Source organism: Equus quagga, chromosome 2 (genome assembly GCF_021613505.1).
Source record: "Equus quagga isolate Etosha38 chromosome 2, UCLA_HA_Equagga_1.0, whole genome shotgun sequence".
NCBI lineage: Eukaryota > Metazoa > Chordata > Mammalia > Perissodactyla > Equidae > Equus > Equus quagga.
In genome coordinates this window covers 45,967,929-45,978,760 of record NC_060268.1, presented here as the reverse complement: position 1 = coordinate 45,978,760, position 10,832 = coordinate 45,967,929, and the positions used below count along the sequence as shown (strand labels likewise).

Below are 10,832 nucleotides of genomic sequence, written 5' to 3'. Positions count from 1 at the left end.
ATTTTAATTAATGTTAATTATACATATAAATGTTGTTATTATTATTCCTAATAATATTACTGAGAGTTTGAAGAATAGACTATTAAGCATACTATTGCTTTTAGATATTGGTGTTAGAAATTAAATTATAAGGTATTAGAGTGCTACTGTCTTTCTTTACTTAATTGTAATGAGCTAGAGTTTATATTCCTAGCACAACAGTGGTGAATCAGACACATCTAGACTCCTGGGGATGAATAAATTCACACCAGCTCTTATATGGAATGAAAGGAGGCATCATTTTACAGCAGCGGAGATAGTAGATAGGTTAGGCACATAGATTCTAGAACCAGATGTCAGGGTTCAACTTCCAGTTCTGATACCTCTAGCTCTGCAATTTTATGAAAGTTTCTTAACATCTCTTTCTCTGATTCCTTACCCGCATAAAGGCTAACCTCAAAGGATTGTTGTAAGAAAGAACTGAGTTACCATGTGTAAAGCACTTAGGATATAGTAAGTAGTGCATAGCTTCTAGGAGTTCTTACCTATCATTATTATTATGGAATGTTAGCTGTAGGAGTCTTGCTTAGACATTGTAGTCTAAGACTCTTATTTTGTAGATGAAAAAACTGAGAGCCAAACAGGTTGAATGACTTGTTTAAGATCACCCTGCTGCTCATCAAGGCCTGGGAAACCTCATCACAGGAGTGCTGGGCTCTTATATTCTGTGCTAGGGCCAGTGCTACATGTGGAACATTGAGCTGCCACCCCCAGGTATTGAAGGTCTGGACAAGTGGACAGGCGGAGACTGCAGCAAGGTGAGCGCCATGATGCGGAAGTGTAGCATCCTGTGGGAGCTCAGAGCAGCTCCAGATTTCTTAGGGCCTTTGGGTGTCCTTCTCCTCCCTCTGCCCCTCTCCAGGATGGCATCTGGGTCAATGGAGGACTCATGTGACTCTGTGACAGTGAAGGAGATGGGAGCCTTGGATCCATGCTGGGCCCTCTGGATTCTCTTTGCACAAGGAGGTCTCTTTATCTTGACCCAGGCCTTCATTAGACACGAGGAGGCGGGAACACAGCCTCAAGTGTCTGGGGCCACCTTCCTCCTCCAGTGCTCTCCTACTGCTCCCAGCCTTGCTGGATTGGATGCCATGGTGGAATAGTGTGCCCTTTAGAGCTGGAGGAAACTGGCCACTAACCCAGATTTCTCAGCTGCCCCTACATATTTCTGAGTGTTTTTATAGTTAGTTATCTCTTGAAGCTTAGGCCCCAAGCTAGGAAAAACCAGGACTTGGTGTCTGTCTGCATTGTTCCCCTTCTCTCTCTGGTCTCTGGCATGACTTAACCCCTTGTCTCCTCCTCCTTCTTTTCTGGGAAGATATTCACTTGGCCACTGTAGATCCCAGGCCTTGAGACTGGAGCACATTCTACCTAAAGGTGGCTCAGCATTAGTGGGGAAGTGTCTAGAACTGGAGTGATGCATACCTTGTCATTGTTCATCTGGAATTTATATTTCCCCTAAAGAAAGCCTTTAATGGGGTCTGTTCCCTTCCATTAGATATGAGATACCTCTAGAGGGCAGGATAACCCCACAGCCACTTTGAACAGCTTTGCCTCACTCCTGTCATCCTGTGCTTTCTCATCCTGCACCACGCCCCTGTGCAGTCTTCCCGCTCCATAGTACAGATTTCCTTACACCCTACAGTAGAGCATGGCTTCGGCACCTTATGCAGGAAAGAATGCATTCAGATTGCTTTCCTCAGAGGTGGGCTTCCTAAGGCAGCACTTGAGACCTTCAGGACTCAATTCCTGCCTAACCCTTGCCTGGTCTCCAGTCCTCCGGGACCTTTACCGATGTACTGAAGTGACAGTGAACTCACTTCTGCCCTCCACATTCGTGACTGGTGTAGGATGTGTGTTTGTGACTCGCTGCAGCCATTTGGCATGGAAACCCAGGGGACAGTGAAGGCTGCTGATCTCTGCGGTGTGATGGAGCAGCAGCCAAGGAGAAGAGAGAAAAACTATTTGGTGATATTTTGTCTCTTGGGCTGTTAGCTTGTAGAACTAACAAGATCCGCCCTACTCTTCTCTTACTCATCTCTTGGGATTCAGTTTCACATGTTACCCTGAGGTTTCCCCCTGACACCGCCACACCCACAGAGAAATAAGTCCTCTTTCTCCTATAGCTCCAAAGTGTATTTGCATAGGCGTACCTCTATTCGACTTTCTAACATATTGTATCACAATGACTTATTGACAACTCATTTCCCTTCCACTAGAAAGGTTCTTGCTAGGGTAAGACCAGGTCTTGGTTATCTTGGGATCCCCAAGGCCTTGCAGAGGGGTTGGTACAGAATTGGGGCTTGGAAAATGATGAAAAATGTGTGAAATCTCATAGAGATAGTCCTGATTAGGAGCTTGAACTCTTTTGATCAGGGATACTGCACTTTCTAAATGACATCCAAGGGGTATGGAGAGTTCACACCTATTGATGTGCAGGGCAGGCTAAAAGGGTAAAGAGATAAAGGGAAGAGCTCCTTTGAAGCTATGCAGCCATGCAGTTCTTCCTTCTTTCTGGATGACAGTTTGCTAAGGAGAAAGTGGGGCTGGAGTGAGTGTTAAAAGATCCTGAGGGTCTGGCTGCTCCTGTGTCTGGAAGGTTCTGAGATGGCAAGAACCACTGGAACAATGAAACTGATCCAAATCGAGTCCCTTCCAGATCAGCTCCTCCTTTCTGGCAGATGTCCCCTATTGTTGTAAGGACTTCTTATCATGTCAATCTATATAAAAGTGGAGCACAAATATATCTCCTGGACACTTATCATGTGCAAAGAAGACACTGTACTTCCCTGATAGCAAGAGATACATCATTTTGGGGAGTGTTTGTCTCCTGGATGCCAATAGTCTATTCCAGGATCCAGTTTTGGCTGTGGAGCATTTGTCGTTTGGAAACAAACTGTTAGAATGACTTTTACAACTAGGGACGCCAACTGTCTGACTTGGGGTTAGGCTGTCTGGTTTAGGGCTAGGTCATTTAGTTCTGGAACACATGGTTCAGAATGCGTTTGAAAGGGCAGGTTAAATACAAATCACCCGGTTTTGGTGAGTGGGCTTGGATAACAACAGACTCTCTGGGTCCCACTGTTCTGCTTTGTATCTGAGTGTTTGCACTGAAAGGAATATTCGGGAGAGCCCTTGAGGGGAAGTCCAAATTGCTGGAGGAGGTAGACTCCAGAGGTGACCTTGAGCACCCGGGAATTTGGGTATCTCTTTTTTTTCTTAATCATACCAACTTAATTTTAGTGTAGTGGTGGACTTAGGTTATTTTTAGTTGACTTTTAATTCCTGAGATTTTAATAGTAGAGCAGGAAACTCTCTAGTCTTAAATTCAGGTCCCTAGCCAGGGCTTAACTTCTACAGAAATTTCTTCCTTCTTGCATTCTCTGATTTTCTTTTTGTGGTTTTCGTGAGTTAGTTGAGTAATAACTAAAACTCACCTTTGAGTCTTCATTGAGGATGGAAAGTCCCTCATAGGAAATGGCAATGGGTCAGTCCTTTATCTTGGCCAACGTGAGGAAATCTGCTTTCTTACACAAAAGGTTAACTAGCCAACAGGAAGTAATTGGTGGGGAGCCTGGGGGAGGAGGAGATGAGTTCCGTTCTCTTGGTGCACTTCAGCCCGGCACACTATGATAAGTGCCAGATAGTAAATGCACCTATAAGAGGTTAGAAAACTCTACCTTCTTTTTGTTTACTAAAGACCGTGAGCGAAGGTATGATTTCAAGCTTTGGTGAAGCTGATTCTGAATGGGAAGTGAGTAGGTTTCAATCACTGAAAAGAAGAGGGAGTGGTGCGGAAGGAACCTGTTTAGTATACTTCCGTGCCTGCTGGTCCTTGTCGTGGAGCAGTGGTTTTCAAACGGTCCCCTGGGGTGCAGGAAGAAAGTACTAGAACTTGTATTTATCTTTATTGATCTCATCCTTTAAAACCATCTATTTCTTGTGCTGTTTTATGGTATATTGAAAGGATACGCTTGGGGACTACTGTCCTAGAAAGCAGAGGAGAAGGCAGGTGGCTGTATTAGAATGGAAAGAACTGGAGATGTGGAGTAGCTGAGAACTCGGATGTCTTCCTTCTCTTCTGATAAAGGAAATGTGGTAGCCATTTGGGAAGATTCTGGAGAGAGAGCTGGAAGGACATTGACCTTTCGTTGGACAATGACTATGTGACAGGTACTGGGTTATATTATTTATTCTTGTTCTGTCACTGTATATGTAATTTACACATGCCCTCTTTCTTTTACGCACTTGTTATTAATCTAGTGAGTATCTCTTTTGAGCTTCACAAACAGCTTAAGAAGAAGATTTTAATGTTCCCAATTTTACAACCAGGAAGCTAAAGTTTAAGGCAGTGAAGTAATTTGCACAACATTGCATGATTTATACCTCAGCAAGCCTCATGTTTTGGTGCGTAGGTTTACAGTGTAGAGGCCGGGGCTCCTCTCAAAGAGATTCTGCTTCTGTACGTTCAAGTGGGCTGGTCTGCTCACAGCAGGTGGATTGCTCAAGAATGTGTTGCTAAAATTGGGGAATACTTTGTTCTAGTTCTTTCCTTTTTTATTGTATATGTCCAATTCGTAATTTTGGTCCAGAGAGACTTCTCTGTCATTCAGGTTGACACGAGGCCTTGGTCTGACACTTCAGTCAGCTCAATCTTCCTTTCTTGGCATTAAAAGCAAGCGAGCAAACAAACAAAAAAACCTAAAACTCTTGTAATGGCTAAATTCCGGGGAATTGATTAAATCTTAATTTGTCCATTTCATTGTGATTGAATTGGATTGACACAAAGTGAGTGAATCTGCTGTTTGACGGGCCCGTTCTCAGTAGCAGAGCCTGTTGTTTTCCTCTTTCGTTGCAGAACCCCCTCACCTGTGTGTCTGATGCCTCCCAAGACGTGATAAGTGTCTTAAGAGCAGGAATCACGTTTTGTTTATCTTTCTATGTCCTATAAAGAGCCTAGCGCAGTATCTGCATTTGTTGAATGAAGATATGTTTCTTAAATCCATTTCTTCCAACTGTAAATTTCAAACTATGGGTCAGGGCATTCCATTTGCTATAGGTGGTTAATGTGTTTACTTAAAATGGTAATTCGTTGGCTTTCTTAGCAGTCTTGGTAGTAGAGCTAGACATAGTCACAGGTTCTAAGAAATGTAATACTGTTTATTCTATCCAGGAAAGTTGTGTGGCTTCAGATTCTTAAATATAAAAAATTCCATCTCTTCCTTTTAATGAAATATGTACAAAGTTGGAGGACCAGGTAAGAGGCAAGTAAATTAGCAGGAAAGTTTTCTTTCAAAGGCTCAGATAGTTAATCAAAATCCATTTAGCATAACTCACTGGATTATTGTGAGGACAAATTGAAGTGGTCATTGAGAAAGCTCTTTGGAAACTCTAGATTACAGACATGAGGGACATTTGTAAAAAGGAAGGTTTTAAAGCAAAACAAGGCCATTTCAAAGCCCACAATTTCTGGTGTTCTGATAATGTCCATGCTGCCTAATGAAGATTGAAGATTAACCCCTGTTCAGGTAATATTATCTATGGGAATAACAGAACATTTACCATTTTAATCATTTTAAGTGTACAGTTCAGTGGCATTAAGTATTTTCAGAACGCTGTGTAACCATCACCACCATCCATCTCTAGAATTCTTTTGTCATCCCTGTCTGAAACTCTATACCCAGTAAACAATAACTTCCCATTCTCTGCTCCCCCCAGCGCCTGGTTAGCTCTCCTCTTTGCCTGTGCTAGGGACTAAATATAAGTGGAATCATACAATATTTGTCCTTCTGTGTCTGGCTTATTTCGCTGAGCGTAATGTTCTCAAGGTTCGTCCATGTTGTAGCATATGTCAGAATTTCATTTCTTTATAAGGCTGAATAATATTCCACTGTATGGATATACCACATTTTGTTTATCCATTCATCCATCGATGGACATTTGGGTTGTTTCCATCTTTTGGCTGTTGTGAATAATGCTGCTACAAACATTGGTTTACAAGTATCTGTTTGGTTTCTTGCCTGCAATTCTTTTGGTTATGAACCTAGGGATGGAAAAAGAGCAGAACTTTAAACTCTCACTTCCCTCTACACTTTTTTGGTTCTCCAGAGCAAGTATCTCTCCTCTGTTCATGCCCTGCAGGGTGAGCTGCTGCCCTCTTCACCTTCGTTGTGTGCTGGGCCTCTGTCTTTTCCCCTAGACTCCTCTTCCTCCTCCTCCTCTGAATTTAATACTTCAAGATACAGCTACATACGGTCTGACATCTGACTCTACCCACTGTATGCCTGTGACAAGGTCTGTTTACATTAGGCCTGCCAATTGGCACGACTTTGGGGACTGACAAGTGAAGGTGAGCCAAGGGAAATTTAGTTGAGGGCACATTGTAAATGGAAATTTAATGGAAATGGAAAGTGTCATATAGAGAACTACACTTTAGAGTTCAGCTTTAAGTCAATTATGAATAAATTACTATTTTCTGGGCAGTGTTGAAATACAGCAGTGAATGAGACAAGAGCTCTGTTTTCGAGCAGCTCACATTCTGGAGGAAGATGCACACATATCTAGTAAGCTATAAATAACTGTACCACAAGGCTATTACAATCATTTGTTGATTCAACATTCATCAGTCACCCACTAAGCCCTGCTCTAGGCCTTGGGTGAGCAACAGTGAACAGGACAAAGTCTCTGCTCTCCCAAAGCTGACCTTCTGGTGGGGGAAACTGGACAATAAACAAGAAAATATACAGTTTAATGGCTGTGTGGTTTTCCTATGGAGAAAAATGAAGCAAGATAAGGAATAGAGAGTGATAGGGATTGTGTGTGTTGTTTTAGGTAGGCTGACCAGGGCAGGCCTTTCTGAGCTGGTGACTTTGAGCACAGGTTTAAGGGAAACGGGGGAGAGAGTCAAGGGGACATGTGGGTGACAAGAGAGTCTGGTAGAGGAATAGAAGCACCTGCTGTAATGTTATATTCTAGAGATGGATAAAGAACTTTGGGACTTTAAGTGATGGGACGAATAAATCTGATGCTCTGTGATTTTAAGTACCACATAATTCTATGACACTGTAAAATTATTTTTTATTTAAGCACTCAAAGATCTATCTGCAAGAGAGTATTCAACGGCAAGATGCTTGCATGTTAAAATGAATGAATATTTCAAAATCATAAGGCATCAGTGCTAGGAGTCCCCCTCCGCACCACGTGCACGCATCATGAGAGCTTCTGTGCGTGGGATGAACATGAAGTAGGCGTTCTGTGGTCTGACTGTAGGTGTGGTAAGCCCATCTTTGCCCTTTTTCTATTTTATCCTACTTTCTTCTCCCGTTAGTATTCCTCATTGTCTCAGTGTGGTTAGTTAGTAAAAAATATGATTAAATCAGTTCAGACTATTTAGTACATGAGTAACTAGAGCATTTCAAACTTATTTAGATCTTTTAGAAGCATTAAACAAGAATATTCTTAGTAGGCCAAAGAAAGACATCTCTAGTCTTGAAATTTCAGGGACGATGACAAGGTGTGTGAACTTTTTCTGGTATCAGAAGCTTTTGGGCAAATGGAACAAAATCGCAACATGTAGCTCCTTAATCTGGCACTCTGTCCATTACGGTGCTGGGCTCTGTGTGTGTGTGTATGTGTGAGGGGGGTTGCGAAACTGAAGACACCGTGCTTCCAGTCCTCATCTTAAGTAATCTATAGAATGAGAGGGAAGATAGCAGATGTAGGATAAGTGTCAGGGGATGGAACCAAGCCTGGGCTCCAGCAGTGCCCACGACAGAGGGACCAGAGATGCTGGGAGAGTCAGAAAAGGCTCTGGATGGGAGCAGACATGTGATCTGGTTCTTTAAGGATGGATCGGCAGTGAGAGGATGAAGGGAAAGGCCTCCCAAAAGGAGAGCAAAGATGCCATGGTAGGGATGTGCAGTTGATGTTTAGGTAATGGAGAAGGGTCCCGTGGACTAGGGCAGAGGATCTGGCTTGGAGATTGTAGGAATAACTCTGGAAAGATAAGTGGAAGACCAAGGGAAAAAAGAGCTCTGTGTTTTCCTTCTTTTGTAAATTGCTTTCTGTCTCATTAATTTATCAGATTATAGGCAGAATCATCCCTTGCTCCTCCATCTGTCTGCTGTTAGTGGGGGCAACCACAGATCTTGAGATGCTCCCTGTAAGCAAAAACACTATCTTCTCAGAGTTGCATTTTTATTAGTTGGCAAACAAGCTCATTGTGAAAAATTTAAGCAGTACAAAAGGGTAAGAACCAACAAAACATTTCTCCCAGGGCCCACCAGCCCCTCAACCCCCAACCATTCCTCAGAGGTAATTGCTGTTAGTTATTTCTTCTTACTTAGCCTTCCTGTTATCATTTATTCAGTCAATGAATATTTATTGAATGTTTATTCCAGATACTGGGGATACAACAGTGAAGAATAGTCTCTTCTCTCCAGGAGCTTATTTTATTATTTTTTGTCTGTTTTTTTTCTTTCTTTCTTTCTTTCTTTTTTTTTTGGTGAGGAAGATTGGCCCTGAGCTAACATCTGATGCCAATCTTCTTTTTGCTTGAGGGAGATTGTCCTTGAGCTAACATCTGTGCCAGTTTTCCTCTATTTTGTATGTGGGATGCTGCCACAGCATGGCTTGGAGCAGTGTGTAGGTCCGTGGCTGGGATCTCAACCTGTGAACCCCAGGCTGCCTGAGTGGAGTATGTGAACTTAACCACTACACCACTGACAAACAACAGTAAACAGACAGTAAACAGCAAACACATTTAGGATGTTTTTACCAAATGAATTATCCTATATGTACTGTTTTGCAACTTGCTCTTTCCACTTGGCAATACATCTTGGGCATCTTTCCATGTCAATCTGAAGAGGCCTCCCTCTCTCACTGGTAATAGCTAATATTTATTGAGCATCTACTCTGCTCCAGGCACTGTCTTAGTTGCAACAATCCTCTATGGTAAGTACTGTAATTATCACCTTTTTACAGATGGGGAACTGAGGCCCAGAGATGTTTGGGAACTTGCCCAGAGTGAGCTGTAAGTCACTGGTGGAGCCAGATCTGAATCCAGACGAGCTAATTCTTCACTCCTGTTCTACTCCTTCTTCATGGTTGCATAGTACTCCTTTGTATGGATGTACCTTAACTTATTTAGCCAGTACCCTATATTTAAGCCATTTTTAGTTCTTTGCTATCACAAACAGTACTATAATGAACATTTTTACAGATATGTTTGCCCATGTTTGTAGTCATCTGGAAGGTAAATTTCTAAGAGATGGAAACATGCACATTTCTATATTTGATAGGAACTGCTTAGCTTCCATTTTAAAATATTTTAGCAATTTCTATTCCCACTAACAGTGTAGGAGAAGGTGCTGATTTCGTTATATCATCTTTAACAGAGGGAATTACCAAACATATAATAATTGCCAATGTGATAGGTTTAAAAAATGATGTAGTGGCTATACTTAAAATTTTTTTTAAATTTAAAAGAGCTTTTCATTATAAACGTTTCAAAGAAATGATTGCTTCTTTATATAGGCTGTGCTTAGTCCTTTTTATTATGCGAGGAAGAAAGCCATCACTCTCATTTCAAGAAATCTGCAATTTCTTGTGACTGCAGAGCCTTGGCAGGGAAAAACTCTCCTTTCTCTCTGGTCTGGCTCTCTGTGGGAACCTGAGGGCTCAGTACCAGGGTGCTCTAGGAGAGTGGAGTTGACAATGCACAGGGGATCAGCTTGTTCTGGTTGTAGAGACATGATTAAAACATATTTGATTTCAGTACTTAACTGCAAATCTGATGCAACTTCTGGAAAATCTATAAATGGCTTCAGACGTATTTAAAAGGAGCCATAACCCTTTCTTTTAAAAATAGACACATACCAAAATATTTTGTTTTCATCTAATCCCATCTTATAAGCCAGAACCTCCCCCAAAGTGATTCTGAACTAAAAAGTCAGTGCATTTGTTCTTCAGCATCCTCAGGGTTAATTGCTTGCTTCCTCTGAGCAGAAATTAAGAATGTTGGGAAAGAAGAAGTGTCATTACACTGCGTATTAAATGGTGCTTGAGTGTGCTTAGCTTTCATCCGCGAGAGAGTTGAGCTTCCCTTGTAATGATTAAGCCAAACCAAACCATTGCTAATTCCTTCATCTCTGGGCAAAACAGGTGGGAACTCCAAAGAGGTTTGCTTATTCCCCTCAGTCGGGGGCTGATAAAAGTTTGGTAAGAGAAGTGGTGACTGGTGACCCCTTCTGTTGTCTGCTTCCATCCTTCTGAACTCTTGGTTCCCACAGAGGAAGCCATCCTCCAGAAGCCAGCCTCTAGGGAGATTCCTTTTGTTTCTCCAAGATTAACCGATTCTATCCTGGCAGCAACAGCAGGCAACCGTAGAAGGAGAGACTCTTCTGGGCTTTTGGTGTTTTTCCAAGGAGCAGTCCCCCCCGCCCCACCAAGTTCCTCACTGGTAGTAAAGCTGCTTTCCTACAACGTCTTCCTCTTTTTCTGATGAGATGCTGATTCTGAGCTGCCATCTAGCAGCTTCCGGTGGTGGTAAGTGGTCAAGAGTTTTTTTCCGGGAGTTGATCTCAGGTTTTCAAGAATGTCCCCTAGAGACCCAGTTTGTTTTTCATGTAATTACTAGAGCTTTCAGAACAACCTTGCTTTTCTCATTGATATGGTCACGGAATGGGTACCTGTTTGATCTTCCTGCACTGCTGGGAAATCTCCCTGTTGGGGGAGAGGGTTAGGTCCAGGCTGAGGTGAGTCGGGGTGGGGGGGGGGGGGGGGGGGGGGGGGGG

The 10,832-nt window shown here is 42.5% G+C and overlaps 1 protein-coding gene across 6 annotated transcripts in view; it reads left to right on the top strand.

Moving 5' to 3' along the window:
- The first annotated feature begins 3,973 nt into the window (after nucleotides 1-3,973).
- Nucleotides 3,974-10,832, top strand: part of ATP8B4 (ATPase phospholipid transporting 8B4 (putative)) — a 217,090-nt gene continuing 210,231 nt past the window's right edge. For 4 of the 6 annotated variants that reach the window (XR_006887667.1, XM_046655056.1, XM_046655053.1 and 1 more), the window contains exon 1: nucleotides 10,497-10,584. The gene's annotated coding sequence lies outside the window, so the exon portion shown is untranslated. Of the gene's footprint in view, nucleotides 4,213-10,496; nucleotides 10,585-10,690; nucleotides 10,794-10,832 lie in introns of those variants that run through there. The other 2 variants (XM_046655054.1, XM_046655055.1) reach the window with 2 other exon arrangements.